We start from the raw sequence: 17263 nt of genomic DNA, 5'->3' as shown, positions 1-17263 counted from the left end.
CTGTCATTTACATTTCCAAATTTGAATCTAGCATCTTCACCTCTTCTGTCATTTTCTCTTGTCCCCCTTTTCTTATACCGCAGGTGTCTTTACTGTCAGTCCTCACAGTTTAATGCTATTAAATAGGTTGTGAAAGGTGACTAACGCTCATATTTTCATCCCATAGAAACCAAATCTCTCTGTGATTTGTTAATAATGTAGTCTGACACATGGGCATCATGGGGGGTAAAAAGGGTAATGATTACCCAGAACCCACTGGGGGCACCTTGAAGTCCACAATGTTTCCAAGAAGAAAGGGCCTGCAGAGAATGCTTATGTATAGGGCCCAGAATTCTGTGCTGCATCCCTGGTCTGACATACTACCATGACTACCGTGGTACAAGTGAGTGACGTATTATTAAATGCAGAATTGGGTGAAATCAGCTAATTTTGCTACACAAATGTAAGGGAACCCTTCACAGACATGTCTGTGTCCCAAAGCCTAAGAATGCAACACTTTTTGATGTTTACTAAAAAGTTATTGTCTGTTATACCGACATTGTTATCACTCTTTAATTTAATATTGTTCTTTATGTATGTTTCTGCTGGAATATGTGAATTTCCCCTTGGGATTAATAAAGTATCTATCTATCTATCTAAAAGATGGATTTCTGGATTGAACTGAATGGAAAGTTTCTCCAGCCAAAGCTCACCATGACCTTGGATCTGAAATGTCAGAAGGCTAATGCCTTCAACCTGACATTTTGCATAACCTAAAAATAATATGGTCTTTACGTTTATGGTTACTCCATTATTTGGGATAATAACATTACAAAAATATGGTTATGTGAGCCAAACACCAAAACAGCACTGATGGCACAACAATTCCCCATCACCTCAGTGATATGTTGTAAATATTATACTGAATCATAAAACACCAATTGGATTATAAAGTGTGGAGACAATCTAGTGGCATATGGTGGGCGCTGAGATTGCTTGGATTTTTGACGGATGTCTTCAAGGAGTTCTCTAGGATCAGAGGGTACTATGGAAGGTTACAGAAGGGAAGTGAATGTATTAAATATAAATAGTTCCCAGCCAATCCTAGTTCAATTTTACAAAGCCATAATTGAAAAGCATAATCACATTCTCCGTTGTTGTCTGGTCTGGTTCAGCATTGGCACACTGCAAAAATAAATTAATGTTTTTTTTTTTTTGTTCTTTATTTTGCCTTATACAATTTCTTTTATTAGGAATTTGTTAGTTTTCGCATACTTCTTGGGGTCAGAGCACAGGGTCAGCCATTGTACAGCACCCCTGGAGCAATTGAAGGTTAAGGGCCTTGCTCAAGGGCCCAGCAGAGTAGGATCTCTTTTGGAAGTGATGGGGATTTGAACCGGCAACCTTCGGGATACCAGCGAAGATCTTTAGCCTCAGAGCCACCACTCCACCCTTAGTTGTGAGGTCTGCTGAGAAAATAAGTGGCTGCACTATTCCATCTGTAGCAGACCTGTAGACATCTCATGTCACTGACCATGTCATTAGGATCACCACAAACTCAGCTCACCCAGCTCATCACGTATTCCAAAAACTCCTCAATAGCTCTTTTCCCAGTGCCAATGGCCTCTCAAACTGGGAACGTCACCTGTTGTCTTTGTATATTCATGCGTTCTGTCATATACTGTATGAAGGGGTGTGTGTGTATACAGTGTATGCAGTTGTACAGAATGTGTGCCCACATCTGCATACACACTACTCACTCACACTTTCACATCTCCTTTATAATTCTACTATTCTGTAACTTTGTATGAAGTTTTCCTATTTAACATATGCTATTTATACAAATACTAGCTGTGTAAGCCTTTGCTGTAAAAAGCCCGGGGTCTTAGAAACAATTGAAATCGTCAGAAAAAAAATTGAAATGCAGAGTCGCCCCCCCTTGTCTATCAGCGGTTAAGGGAGTTTCTTTCTCCTTAAAGGTTTCGTTTTGCCGATGTGCTCGCCTCGCTTGTGTATCAGCGGCTAAGCGAGTTGGTCTTTCATCGGTGGTTTCACTTTGGTGACGGAGTCGCTTTCTTTCAGCGTCATGCTGTAGCCTCGCACTTCTTTCTTCTTCCGACTCGTTAATTTGGGCGCTGCTTTGCCGGCTCTTTAAGCTTCATGCAGTAGCCTCGCATTTCCGGGCCAGACAGACAGACACACAAACTTCGACACGTAGACGTTTATATAAAAGACAATACAATACAATTTTATTTTTTGCATAGCCCAGAATCACATAATGAGATGCCACAATGGGCTTTTTGACAGGCCCCCAGCCTTGACTCTCAAAAAAGACAAGAAAAAACTTCCAAAAAAAACTTTGTTGGGAAATAATGGAAGAAACCTTGGGAAAGGTAGTTTAACGAGAGACCCCGCACTAGGTAGGTTGGGCGTGCGGTCGGTGTCAAAAAGAGTGGGTCAATACAATACACTATCCAGAACAGAACACAAGTAATACGCAATACATTATGATAGTTCAATAATATTTATAAGTTTTTTGTGTTCTGTTACAAAGAGCTCCAAATCTATCAAGTCACATTCCTGTACATTAAGTACTGGAAAATAAAAGTCATTCTAATTCTGAAAGTTTGCTTTTGTCCTAACATAAAAAGTCAAGAGGCTGTTCTTATGGTTAAAAGGAATAAAATAACTATACAAAACTACTAGGAAACTGTATACTGGCAGATACCGTAAGCAAGATGAGAGATGATGGGTCCAAGCCTGTTTTACGTAGTAGGAAGGCCGTAAATAAATGTTTAGTTTCTTTTAGGAAAGACCAGAAGATGGTGTAATAAGTATACAAATTAAATATGTCGCTGTGCTCTGTACAAAATATTTTATAAATCCACTTTTCTTTCTACTCACATGTCAAGCTAACACAAAGCCAGATTAAGCAGACAGGAGTTCACTATATAAGAACTGCTGGGCAAGCATTAGAAGACAAGACAGAGACAACTGCGAAATGGGCATTTCTGTGTGACAGAGTCAGCATGACATTGGATCTTCTTTTCCTTGTTTGGAATGGCATGATTCACCAAAGTGGGGGCCTGCACAGGAAGGAAGTGTGAAAAGCCTTGGAACATTGCCCGGTGCACCTTTGAAGCCGATGGACGGATGGGAGATAACGTCATCCGAACCGGAAAATCCTTCCAACGCAGCGCCGAAAATGGCACACTCTATACATCGGACCTGCACACCCAAAACTGGGTTCTTGTCATGGCTTCCTCGTTTGTTATGCCGCATAAACTCTCATTAACGAAAGTTATTTCTCCTATGTGATTTCTTACCGCCGTATCACTAAGGGAGGGATATCGCCTTTTTATATTATATCTATATAGTGTGGTCTATGGCCGGCTTGTCATCACGGCCAATACCCCCAGGCCACCAGATGGAGCTCTCCCTGCAGCATGGAGGTGCCCCGGATACCAGCAGGGAATCATGGACTATGGAGTTTTCCCCTACAAACCTGCTGGATACCCCAGGGGCCAACAGAGGATGCTGCAGGGAGGCCCAGAGAGTCATATGTGCCCTATAACCCGGAAGTGCATCATAGGCAAAGCGACAGCAGAAGTGACGTACTTCCGGAATGAAGAAAAGGACTTTTTATCTGGCCCGGAAGTGATAAGGAATCATGGACTGAAGGATTGGAAACACTTCCGGGTCAGGGACTATAAAGGACTATGGGAATTCCCCAGACGTTGAGCTGAGCTGGGTGGAAAGGTGGCAACGCGTCTGGGAGTGGTGGAGTGATTATTACTGTGTATTTGTGTGAATTTAATGAGTATTGTGGAGAGGAGGGTGCTTGTGCACTGTATTTGTCCAAATAAAGATTATTGGACTTTTACCTGGTGTCTGACGTCTTGGACAAGGGTTCAAGGGAGCGATAGCACCCCCTATCTGTCACAATAGATTCGGCTTATGTAACACACCACGATTACAAAAGAACTTATTCCAACAAGGGAGCTAGTGTCCCCTGCTGGATACAGATGGTAAGGTCAAAAACGCAGTCTCTGGAATAGCTGAGATCAAAACCGTAAATCCAAAGAAACCTGAATGCGAGTTAAACTCAACATGTAAATCAAAGTAGAAAAGAACAAGTCCAAAAGACCACCTAAGCCCAGACTGGGCATTCTACCCGATATAAATGTGCTTAAGCATTTTTTGAGTGGGTCTCGTCAACAGGTGGAGTATCCATATCCCAGCATCAATGAGAACTTGAATCAGATTGAATTGATACTAAACCAAAGAATAGTTAACAGGAGGAGTGATTAATAACAATTGCAAATGTATGAAGTTTAAGACCAAAGTGGTGCGTTAGTGACTCGCACAGCGTTGTTCTGTTCTGTGTATTGTATTGTATTGTATTGACTCCCTTCTTTATGACACCCACTGCATGCCCAACCTACCTGGAAAGGGGTCTCTCTCTGAACTGCCTTTCCCAAGGTTTTTTCCATTTTTTCCCTACTAGGGTGTTTTTGGGGAGATTTTTATTGTCTTCTTAGAGCAGCGGTTCTCAAACTTTCGTATTTTGCTCCCCCCATTTTCTACCTGGAATAATTCTGCACCCCCCTGCATAATATAAGATAGATGAGAATAACCCATGATACAACAAACAAAGGTATAATACTCGTGCAGTGTTGCAGTATCCTATCATTTTTACTTCCATAAGATTTGCATCTGTTCGGCTAACTTCGATGAAATATTTGCAATTTATTTTTTTTTTTTTTAAATGCTTTAATAACTGTTAAAATGCCTTGTGTGGTTTTTGGTAGTAATTCTAATCCCAAAAACAAAGAATAAATTATTTATTCAATTATTTTTTATGTAAAGAAACAATTAAATAGGTTTTAATTTTAAAAATTTTTTAAAAATCTCGTAAACAAGGACACCGATGAAGTCAATCTGCGCGAGATGAACGTATTTTCGTCCGACAAATATTATACCGCTGTTAATTGTATCATGAAAATAACCCAATACGTAGTAGATTATTTAACTCAATTTGGCAATATTTGCTACGCTGCCAATGTGGTGCAGTCGCGCTGCATTATCACCTGATCTCCTGTTACCCGAATGTTCGCGACAGATACCGATACGTCTCGAACTTTCTGGATTGAAAATACGCGACTATAAAAGCAACAGCAGCGGCGGCGCCGCTCATCATAGAAGCAAACTTCAAATAGAAAAGGAGCTCAGAGTGTCTCGATATCTCGACTATCAAACCAAACCTGGACAGGCTGTGTACTTTAAAGCAGGCACATATTAGTCATTAGATCTATGCCTTAGAAATGTTTTACAGTGGAACCTCGGTTTGCGAGTAACTTGGTTTACGAGTGTTTTGCAAGACGAGCTAAATTTTTTAATAAATTCTGACTTGATAAACGAGCGATGTCTTGCAATACGAGTAGTATGGACACACTTTGTCTACTCAGTGTCATGTAATCACAACTGAGCTGATGGTTCTTCTCTCTCTCTCTCGGGCAATCGTCTCCTATTCTCCGTCTGCATGTCCGCGATTATTTTTTGGATACGCTTATACAGCGAACTGCTACAGTGCTGGGAGACTGCGATTGCTTTGGGACACTCTTCCGCATGTCGTCCCGTTGGGTGGAATCCCACAATAGTTTAGAAACTCACTCACTCCAGCCATGATTCTTTTTAAATGTAAAGTGCAGGTTAATTTGTTTTATATATTTTTACTTTATATTTTGTAATTAATCATTTTTATATGAATAGTTTTGAGTTATGGAACGAATCATCTGAGTTTCCATTATTTCGTATGGGGAAATTCGCTTTGATATACGAGTGCTTTGGACTGCGAGCGAATTATGCTTGTAAACCAAGTTTCCACTGTATTTTAATTTTAGTTATAATGCATTCGTTATTATATGCTTGCAAATTTAAATTTGAAATAAAAATGTAAAAAATGAATTTGATGTCTTGTTCATTTATTCGACGCTCCCCTTGTACAGCTTCAGCCCCACAGTTTGAGAACCGCTGTCTTAAGAGTCTCAAGGCTGAGGGGCTATCAAAAGGCAGGGCCCGTTAAAGCTCATTGCGGCACTTCTTGTATGATTGTGTGCTATACAAAAATAAATTGTATTGTATCTGCTATACAGTATAATAAAACACTAACGTCTGTGTGTGTGACTCCCCATCGCAATGAGCAATTTGATTGGCCAGTTTGGCTTTGGTGACGTGACGAAAGAGGATGTGTAAGTATCAGACACACAAGGAAGAGTAAAGGCATAGGAGGTACGCTGGGAGAGTCGCCTTCAAAGATGGTAAGTATAAAAGCAAACAGGAGGTGAAAGAGATACAAATAACAAGAGAGACTTGTGATGAATGGTCTGTGGTGCAGGATGACTTTTGAAATAAACAATCACGTCCCTGGAATTGCAGGCTCAAATCAGGTGCAGGCTTGTCGCACCTGCCCCCAGTTAGAGGGGACAGATAAAAAGGAGCCTGCATGACACAGAGAAGGGGAAAAAATAAGAAGGATGAAACGAAAGGAATGAAAGGGCGGAGGTTAAAGGACAGAAAGAAGGGCAGGAGAGAGACGGGAAGGAGCAGGCGGACTGCCATGGGATGGGCGGCAGGGACATGAGCAGGAATGAAGATTGTCTGCGCCTGTTGGTTGACATCTCTCCATTCTGCGGTACATTAGGCAGCCATCTAAGGTACCATTTTTATGAAACTAAAGGGGCACGTAATCCGGACACTAAGTAGGACTGCCCCAGTCTTTGAACTCTAATAATCCTGAATGCACGCTATGGACACTGAGCATCGCCATTTATTTAACTCAAGTGTTGTGTATTTCTGAACTTTTCACCACTTCATTCCCCCAGTCCAATCTGTGGATACTGAGGGAGGCTATTTTGATAACTCAAGGGGTAGGAGGGCCGCAGTGGCTGCAGGTTTCCATTCTAACCCTTTTTCTTAATTGGTGACCAGTTTTTGTTGCTAATTCACTCCTTTTCCTTTTGTTAGATTTGCTCCCCTGATTTTCTTCATCATTCCTTTGAATTGTTTCATTTTTTCCAACAGAAGACCAATTAAGTCCGGGCCTTCAACCGAGTCTTATTATAAATTAAATCTATTCTTTAATTCCATGGCTTGTTGCTGCAATCTTTGTGCAATAGCAGAGATTTCCGAAATTGTTGATTTTCTCTTTTGTCTTAGTCTTCAAGAGCAAGTCAAATAAAACAAATTCAGAAGAAGTTAATCAGCAGCAAAAACAGGTCACTAGTTAAGAAAAGGGTTAGAATGAAAGCCTGCAGCAGCTGGGGCCCTCCAGGACTGGAGTTAGGGACCCCTGAAGTAGGAATTCCCCCAGTCCTTGAAGTCTGCTAATACTGAATATGAGCTATGGACACCCAGGAGCATCAGGTATGAAACTCTATGGGCGAGTGCACAGGACCTCTTCTGAATATTCTGGTCTACTCTATGGATACTGAGGGTGACCGTTTTGGTAATTCAAGGGGTGTACCCCCCAGTTCTTCAAGTCTAATAATACTGATTGCAAACTATGGCTGCCAAGGAACACCGTTTATGAAACTCAAGAGACAAAGGGCTCCAGCCCTCTGTCCGCACTATAGCCACCAAGGGGCATGCACTCCCAACACCGAGGTGGGCACCACCACCCCTGCCTAGGGCTCTATATGGGTTTTGGCCGTCACTGCTGATACTGTAAGTCACTTTTATCAGATCATAAATATAATGGGATACCATGCAGTAAAAGGTAGAGTTTATAGGTGGAGCGATGGCTCTGAGACTTGGGATTTGTGACAACAATCGCAAGGTTGGCAGGTGGAATTCCATAAATGCCACAAGTGACTCTGCTCCGTTGGGCCAATGAACAAGGTCCTTAACCTACACTTGCTCTGTCCTGGGTATGACGTTAATCTACATCCAGCCCTGCCAACACGTCCTCCATCTTGTAGGGAAAACTTGGGGGTTGGTGACCTTACAGTGTTCAGTGTGGTGCTGAAGTGTCACCCGCTGCACGGGGATCTCAAGCCGGGTGGTTCACTGGTTTTTTCTACTTGAATCCCTGTCCCTGCTTTATTATTGACATTGACTGTATGTGACGTCCATAATTAGTGAGTATACAAGGTGAGACACAAAAATAACCGGACTGGGCTTGGGGCTTTCGTGGAAAACCGTCTGGAGGTCGGCTAGATGTGAATCATAGAACTACATGGCCTCCTACAAGTGCGCCCTCTCAAACCGCCAACCGGTTAGGTATATCCTGTGAACAGCCCAGTCTGCACAACAATCACTACACGAGTTGCTGCAACAATGTCGGGTGAAAAGAAATTGAATAGCAAATCGACATCAAATTTCTCACAAATTTTCTCTTTTTCTGTAGAGCAGTCCTCGATCATCCTCCCTATTCGCCCGATTTGGCTCCCTGTGATTTTCACTTGTTCCTGAAAATCAAAAGTGACCTGAAGGGAACACATTTTTCTTCAACGGATGAAGTGAAGACAGAAACGGCAAGCCTGTTGAAGAGCCTAAAGCAAGAAGACTTCCAGAACTGTTTCAAAGCAATGGAAGATACGAATGGAGCGGTGTAGAGATCAGAAGGTGGAGTATATAGAAGGTGACAATGTTTAGAATGCTGTAATTCATCAATAAATATATATTTTATTACCAATCCGGTTATTTTTGTGTCTCACCTCGTATGTGTGTGTGTCTGGTGGGATGTCTTCATTTGGGAGCAGTGAGATGGCGTCATAAAGGACCTTTTGTGCATTGACCCCCTGGGAGTCTTAATCCAGCCTTTGCCTTTAGCATACATTTTCTGCTGACCTCCTGCCTGTTAGACGTTCATTTACAATTGTTCTGCAATCTCCACTTTACTGCCTATGGCCTTAATTAGTAAGTCATCAAGCGTTAAAGTAAAATGTCATTTTGTAAGTACACTGAATCTTCTTGCTTTGAAACCAATTAAGCAGACAGAAAACAGTGCCATCTGGTTATTATAACCTTTGAGCACAAATGTATTTTCTGGAATGAAAAGGTCCTCCTGCCTGTGGCCTAGCAAAGGCTTTATTTATGTATACAACTATACAAAACGGGACAGGATTTAAAATGCAAATAGAAAAAGAAAGCGGTGATTTATTTATCCATCCATCCATTATCCAACCCGCTATATCCTAACGACAGGGTCACTGGGGTCTGCTGGAGCCAATGCCAGTCAACACAGGGCGCAAGGCAGGAAACAAACCCCGGGCAGGGTGCCAACCCACTGCAGGCAGTGATTTATGTACACCATAATTCATTTAAAAACATTGCAAACACGAGATCTGTAAAGTTTAAACTAATCGTCTACATTTATTTTGGTAAATAAACATTCATTCTAAATGTGACGCCTGTAACACATTTACAAAAAGTTGGTGTCTAGCACCGCCTTACTTCAACTTTCATTTCAAAAGATTTAATAATCGTTTGGGAAGTGAAGACACTAGTTGTAAAGTTGAAGTTGGGATTTTTTTTTTCCCCATTTTGCTTGATCTCAGACTTCAGCTGCTCAACGGTCCTGGGTCATCTTCACAACTAGGGGGCTTTGCCCCCTGCTTACTTCGCTCGCCAACCCCCGTGCTTGATATACGCGCTAGCCTCTTTGCGGTTCTGCTGTTCACGTATTGGGATGCAGATGTAAAATTTATTAACTATTTTACATTACAGCGAGTAATTAACCATATTCAAAAATATTAAAACTTAATTTGAATGTAAATTATACTTCATGTTACATTAGAGTTTTTCATTGCGTAATACGATTTTGTTCCGTTTGGCTTTGAAATTAACACGCAAAAACTTTTTCAACTTACACTTTTACTGTGTAAAAGTATAGTGACTTTTAGATCTGTTATACAGTGCCTTTCATATCTATCAGTTATACAGTGCCTTTCATATCTATTATATAGCCTTTCATATCTATCAGTTATACAGTGCCTTTCATATCTATCTGTTATATAGTGCCTTTCATATCTATCTGTTATATAGTGCCTTTCATATCTATCTGTTATATAACCTTTCATATCAGTTATACAGTGCCTTTCATATCTCTGTTATACAGTGCCTTTCATATCTATCTAACTATTATATAGTGCCTTTCATATCTATCTATCTATTATACAGTGCCTTTCATATCTATCTAACTATTATACAGTGCCTTTCATATCTGTTATATAACCTTTCATATCTATCTATCTGTTATACAGTGCCTTTCATATCTAACTGTTATATAACCTTACATATCTATCTGTTATATAGTGCCTTTCATATCTATCTGTTATATAACCTTTCATATCTATCTACTGTTATACAGTGCCTTTCATATCTATCTGTTATATAGTGCCTTTCATATCTATCTATCTGTTATACAGTGCCTTTCATATCTATCTATCTGTTATATAGTGCCTTTCATACCTATCTGTTATACAGTGCCTTTCATATCTATATCCTGGCTTATAAACAGTTTTTTTTAGGGATGTTCCTTTTATACCCAACCATGATATCATCACCTGTTACCTAAGCCCCCATTTATCTGTGGAAAGTTGCAAACAGGTTTTTTGACACATACCACAGGTACGTAGGTTCCCGTCCCAACTTTTGTGGAACATGTTGCAGGCATCAAATGTGGAATTAGCTTATATTTACTCATTTATTTTAAATTTCAGTAGGTAAAACATTACATATGTTATATAGGACCTGCCAAATAATATAAAGAGTACATGACATGTGTCTTGCCCTGTTCAGGGCTCATCAGGTGTATGCACTTTTGTATTATTTGGCAGGTACTTTATAACATATCTATGAGCTGCTTCTGAGAAGACGTGGCGGAAGTCTGCTGGCTGGCCGACGAACCACAAGCATTACCTGGTAGGGAACCATTCAAATTTCAGATTGTGATCACGATCAGACCAATGCATGTAATAATCCAATCTACGCTGTCAAATAAGTGAACTAGGTTTTCGCCTCAGGTGCCGACATCCGAGGTTCAATCCCCGCACAGGGAAACAAAAGTGCACATACCTGATGAGCCCCAAATAGGGCGAAACACGTGTTGTGTGCACTTTGTATTGTTTGGCAGGTACCTTACAACAACATGTCTACAATCTGCTTCTCGCAACTGAGAGGATGTGCTGTATGTCTGCCAACTGGCCGAGCAAACACAAGTGTTACCTGTTAGGTAACCATCCAAATATCAGATTGTGATCAGACCTATGCATATACTACTGTATATACTATTTGGGTGGTTACCTACCAAATTACCCTTGTGGTTGGTCAGCCAGTTGGCAGATATCGTTCTGTTTATTGCAACTGAGAAAACATAGCAGATGTCCTATATAAATATGTACAGTAGGTTACAGGCCAAATATCTTTGTGATTTTTGTAGTTAAAAATGTAAACATTAAAACATGCTGCTTAATTTTTTTAGGGAAATAGGGTACAGTATATTGCTAAAATTATATAAATACTGCGGGCTTCGTCCCCTGCTTGCTTCGCTCGCCAACCCCACTGCCTGTGCTACACACCAGCCTCTTTGCATCGCTGCTGCTCACATATGTGGATTTCACTTTCACCAAACAACAAATCTTTTAATTCTCGCAGATACGCCTCTTCATTGGGAAGAAACACTACTTTTCCGTGATGGCAACACGAATTAGACGACCGACAAGTCTCCGACTTAAAGTTTAAAGCCAAACAATATCTACATACTTCTGTCATATCACTCATGTCCATATATTCAATCTCTTTTTGCTGTTCCGTTATTTCACCGAGTAGTAATTTCCATTTGTAAGCGCTAATCCAATCTTTACTATCAGTTTGAGACTTTCGAATATTAGTACTTTCATAATTTCTAACCTGCTCCGCATGTGTATCATGCTATCGTTTTTGAAACTCTTTACGACATTCCACTTTGTCTTCTACTCTTTATCTTTTATTTCCGACCCCGCTTGGAGAAGAGAGAGCAGGAAACGTGTCTGACAATAGCATTCACATGAATGAGAAGGGAGTGGACCGCGGACGTCATTGTAATTGTTTGAGAGGAGCGCAGGACGTGTCAAGTAGTGATGGGAAGTTCGGATCATTTTACCGACTCGGACCTTTGAGTCTCGTTCAGCAAAATGAACGAATCTTTTTTTCGAGTCATTTCGTTCATTTTAGCAAAATATAATTAAAATGTTACCTGTTACCTCCCTAACACATCTACTGCTTACACAAATGTTGATCACAATAATTAATCTATAATTTGTAACAGGATTATTTATTTATAAAATACACCACAGATCCTCAAGAAACAGTAACAAAATCATAGTGACAGAAATTAACAGACCTTTTTTATCTATAAGAAAATGCTTTTTAGATATTTTTAATAAGTTTATGATAATTTCAAAATATGATCCAACATACAACAAATGGAATTTTACGTTAGTATTTGACTGAGGTACTGAGCCGGCAAGTGGTCACGTGACAAAAGAACAAACGACTCGAAAGACTCGAGGAATGAACTAATCAATTCTCTTTCCGGCTCAGACTGCATACTAGGTTAAGCTTATGGGGCTGTCACGTGATGAACGAAAGACTCAAACCCGAAGACTTGAGAGATGAACTAATCAATTCTGTTTCCGGCTCAGACTGAGTTGGTTAAGCTTATTCCAATACAGAATCTATAGGAAGTTGTGCAAATGCGCATGCACGACTGAACGAATCACTCCCACGAGACGACTAGTTCTTCTAGTCACATTAAAGATTCGTTCAAAATGAACGAATCGCTCAAGAACGACCCATCACTAGTGTCAAAATCTCTTGGCAAAATGTCGTTTCATGGGACCTGAAATTATCTCAAAGAAAGCTTTGTCCCAGGATTTCCTTTTATAACAGAGAGATATTTTAAAAAATTAGACTCACAAATGAAACTAATGCACTTAAATGTACTCACTCAGCAGGCAATAATCCGTTTTTTTTTTTATATCTCAGACCACATTAATATTTTTTTTCTCTTCTTAAAACAGATCTAGTTTATTAAATACAGATATTCTTCTCAATATGGACCTAAAGTAAAATGTTTTAATTCGCTGTGGCTTACCAACCTTTGGGGATATACACCCAGGACTACAGTCCGCTACGTTCTTTCAGCAGATCCTTCAGACCTCACCCAGAAATGTCTACCGCATTTACCGTGTGCTCTCTCCCTCACTCCGACTCTCCTAGGGGAGAAAGGATCTCGGTTCCCAGCCCCAGGTGGAAAAATAAAGCAAATTTGCAGGCAGGAAAGCAGGCTTTAAGTACATTTCAATCTTTACAGCTTATTCAAACAAATAATGCCATAAACAAAAGCAAAGTAAAGTGTGAGTAGCATAGAAGCAGGTATACTGCTAGATGTTTAGTCTTTCTAGGCGCTGCTTGGAGTGTCTGCAGTAACTCGGATCCACTTATCACTCCTCTTGTCACTCTGATCACTTCTATGCTGACCTTATAAAGCGAATCATTGGCGTGATGTTTGCCTTGGATTCTTGATCTGATAGAAAGAAATGTTAAAAGAACCCTGCTTGACCAATAACTGCCGTTTGTTTGTCCTTCTTAAAGCCCCCCCCATTTCCTGATGCAGTCTTTAGCTTCCTTTTTCCCTTTGGGCAATAATTTCTTTTTCATGAATAAATCATTAAAACTAAACAGGAAAAGTTACAGGAAGAAATGTAGAGAAGGGCGCATTATGATAGAAGGGCCACACGTGTGCAGGTTATGCCAAGGAAGACTACACTCGTGATCTTCTGGCACTTTTGGAAGGTTTTAATGACAAAGGAAGGATTTCTGGTTTTGGAACAATCCAAGACTTCAAAAAAACTTTTTTTTTTTCTCCCATCCATTCATCCATCATCCAACCCACTATATCCTAACTACAGGGTCACAGGGATTTGCTGGAGCCAATCCCAGCCAACACAGGGTGCAAGGCAGGGTGCCAGCCCACCACAGGGCACACACACACACACACACCCCAAGGACACACTAGGGACAATTTAGGATCACCAGTGCACCTAACCTGCATGTCTTTGGACTGTGGGAGGAAACCCACGCAGACACAGTGAGAACATACAAACTCCATACTAGGACGACACGGGAAGCGAACCCAGGTCCCCTTACTGTGAGGCAGCAGTGCTACCACTGTGCCACCATGCCCCCTTTTTTTTTTTTTTTAAACCTATACAAGTGGTAGTGTTAAGATGCCCAATAGCGACACTTTGCACTGCCCCGAGAATCATTCATCCACAATCCACAGTACTTGACTGTGCCTGCTAAAGCATATAAAGAAAATACGACACTCACTTTCGAAAGCGAATTATAAAGATCTGCACTCCAAGTCATTTCAGTAAGGAACAAAATGACCTCTGGTGTGTAGTAAATATAACAGCAAGGCGTGACTCACCTTGTATACATCCTTCTAGACAAGGAATTGCTTTGTGATTCATAAAGGCACGACAAAAAGCACAGCTGAACGAAGAAACCGGTTTTGTGGGAATGAAGTGCTGGAAGAGCCGACTATTGGGTTGTTGAGCCTGAAAAGCGCATGTGGCACTTTAGCATAGTCGAAATGCCACAAGCTGGCATCATGTAGCAAAACCACAGCAAGGTGAATCTTCAAGTGGGACCACCGGCCAAGACATCTGCCTTCAAATTGATTATAAAAAACATCTGGGAAAAGAGAAATGAAGGAGACTGAAAGAGATGGAGAAGGAGGCAGCCAACAAATAAGGGAGCCGCTCCAGTGGGCGACTCTTGTTTTGCACGCGTTTTTTTTTTGTAAGGCCTAAAATTTGAAAATCTCTACTATACTGTGGATTCCGAAAATATTCAGACCTCTTCACTTTATCGTATTGTAGATGTAATTTTAAAGAGATAAATCTACCATTTATTCTTATCAATCTACACTCAATAAGCCTTCCTCACATCTCCAACAGTCTGTTGACAGCCTAGCCACATTCTCCACATTGCGTTTTCCTTTCACTGCCTGTGCACAGGTTAGATTGGTTTCTTCTTCTTTTACTTTCTTGTATATGAAGTATGGGGAAAGTATTATAACCGTTCAAAGATTCGATAATGAGATTTTGACGAATCTCGACGTTTTAGACTTTTCTGAGTTTTTCGTATACGAAGTGTAAGTAGTGGAATCCTACAAAAATTCCATTTCAAGATTTTGACGAATCTCGGAGCTTTAGTCTTCACGGACTTTCTCGTATACGAAGTACAGGTAAAATTCCGTTACAACGAATATCTTTACAATGAAATTTTCATTACAACGAAGTATTTTTATGTTCCAACAGTTTCCCCATATGACACGAGTCTATAGAAATCTTGTTACTACGAAGTACGTTCAGCAGATACTTTCATTACAACAAAGTGTTGTAAGACCTTGAAATGCCTGAATGAAGCCATTTCTGCGGCCGCAGCTCAGTTGTGCCCAACGATCCCCAAACAGAAATGCAGTCAATTTTTTTTTTCTTCGAACTGTCCTCGTACTGTTTTTTTGTTTTTTTTTTTTGCCGTTTTGTTTCTTGTTGTTTTCAGCGATACCTTTTGCTTATTGCTCGTCAACATTTGAAAAACATCCATTGTAATTTAACTCATTGTCACCCTCCAACAAAAACGGCAGACACGAAAAAACGATAACAGTTCATATTAGAGAATAAAAAAAAAAAACCTTCACATTTTTGCAGCTCTCGATTGCGGCAGAAGAATAAAAGAAGACGTCAGTGAATTTGAAATTTTGCCATTGCCATCTTTCTTGAAAGACCGAGCAAAAAAAAAAAAAAAAGAAGAAAAATCTCAGGTTGCAAAGGTTATGAATATTGCTGCATTTGAAGACGTTGAAACCTCACAATATGAAAAATAAAAGGATGATTTGGCTCCTGATTGATAGCTGTGCTGCCCACCGCATGTTTCCACATTTAGATAATGTTCGCGTTGAATCCCTCCCACCCAGTTGCACAGCAGTGCTTCAGCCATTGAGTTTGGGTATCATTCGCACCCTGAAAGTGTATAATCGCAAGGAAATGCTGAGAAAAATTCTCGTCAGCATAACTTGTAGGCAGGAGGAGATTAAAATTAACGCGAAAGAAGCTGTTGAAATGACTGCAAACGCCTGGGCGTAAGTTAAAGAAAGCACTATAGTAACAAATTCCGAGTCTCATTACAACAAAATATTTTTTAGGTCCCTGGGAGTTTGTTGTAATGGAATTTTACCTGTATAGGGAAAGTTGTGGAACCCTCCAAAAAATCCATTTCATGATTTTGATGAATCTCGACATTTTAGCCTTCTCTGACTTTCTCGTATACAAAGTATAAGCAGGTGAATCCTACAAAAATTCCATTTTGAGATTTTGATGAACCGAGACGTTTTAGATCTCCCCGAGACCAAAAATACCATTTTTGGAATTACGTCTGTGACTGCGTGTGTGTATGTAAACACAACAACTTGAGTACGCTTTCGCTTAGGTCAACCAAATTTTGCATACAAGTATTACGTACAAAACGTAGATTTCTATCAACTTTTGGGCTGGCCGGGTTCTAGAGGCGAAGCCGCCACCGTGCCATTTAAATTTCAGCCGCCCCCTCATCCTATAATACCTTCACTCGTTTTTTAAACCAATGTATTTAAAATTTAAAATTTTCGCAATTTCCTTAATGTCAAAAAAATTCAAGAAAATTTCTTCGTAGGTAGAAGAAAACTTGACTTACACATTTAACAAATCGGCAACAAGTTTAATTAATTCATCAGTAAAAGTCTGATTAACACTACAAAAACTTTTGATTGATGTGTTGCGTACTTGAGCTTTCACAATTCAAGTGTTGCGACTTGCCTGTTTTTCTTTGAAGCAAGTTACCGACGTTCAACGAGAAAAGATGAGCCCCGCGCCGAGCCTGTGTCTATGTTCGTCCGCCTTCATGCATGCACCCTTTTGCATGACTGACAGAACCGGGCCTGCTTTTAGGCTACTAACCGAAGTGGTACTTTACCTTTTATTCATCCAGCTGTAGAGACTGATTTATTCAACTTTACTTTTATAATTATTGTTCAATATATTATTCATTAGATTTGTTGTTGGTTCTTTAATGTACATAATATAAAGATATAATCATTGTCTTGCGTTTTACTCCTCAAATATCCATCCCCATTTCTGAATATATGAGAAAGTCTCAGGGAGAGCACTCATGATTTTTTAATTTTTTTTTTCTG

Source organism: Polypterus senegalus, chromosome 17 (assembly GCF_016835505.1).
Source record: "Polypterus senegalus isolate Bchr_013 chromosome 17, ASM1683550v1, whole genome shotgun sequence".
Classification (NCBI taxonomy): domain Eukaryota; kingdom Metazoa; phylum Chordata; class Cladistia; order Polypteriformes; family Polypteridae; genus Polypterus; species Polypterus senegalus.
The sequence above is the reverse complement of the archived record's forward strand: the minus strand, read 5'-3'. Positions refer to the sequence as shown.